Raw genomic sequence first — 682 nt, 5'->3', positions numbered from 1 at the left:
GTGTATCTATGTATGTGTGTGTGTGTGTGTGTGTGTGTTTCTGTTTGTGTATCTATGTATGTGTGTGTGTTTCTGTCTGTGTATCTATGTGTGTGTGTGTGTGTGTGTGTTTCTCTGTCTGTGTATCTATGTGTGTGTGTGTGTGTGTGTGTGTGTGTGTGTGTGTGTGTGTGTGTAGAGACAGCATGAATGCTTAATGAATGAATGAAGCCTTTACATTCAGTAATGAGCCCTTTATGGACGTATGCATCAGTAGACTCATCAACCTCACCCACACATGCAGCTGTTGACTAGCAAATGCAGAGGCAGCACTTTCCTGTTTACTTGGACGCAATCCCATGTGATATGGTGTTGATGGGAATAGTCTGAGCAGAACATAAAGACACACACACACACACACACACACTTGAATAATAAATAGTTGACAGTAGATCCACAGGCCAGCTCATTTTGGACAGAGATAGAGAGTGAGAAAGAGAGAGAGAGAGGAAGGGAGAGAGAGAAAGAGAGATTGAGAGGAAGGGAGAGAGACAGAGAGAGATTGAGAGGAAGGGAGAGAGACAGAGAGAGGGAGAGAGAGAGGAAGGGAGAGAGAGAAAGAGAGAGAGAGAGGAAGGGAGAGAGAAAGAGAGATTGAGAGGAAGGGAGAGAGGAAGGGAGAGAGAGAAAGAGAGAGAGAGAG

Source organism: Argentina silus (genome assembly GCF_951799395.1).
Source record: "Argentina silus genome assembly, contig: scaffold_201, whole genome shotgun sequence".
Classification (NCBI taxonomy): Eukaryota; Metazoa; Chordata; class Actinopteri; order Argentiniformes; family Argentinidae; genus Argentina; species Argentina silus.
Note: the sequence above shows the minus strand (reverse complement) of the source record.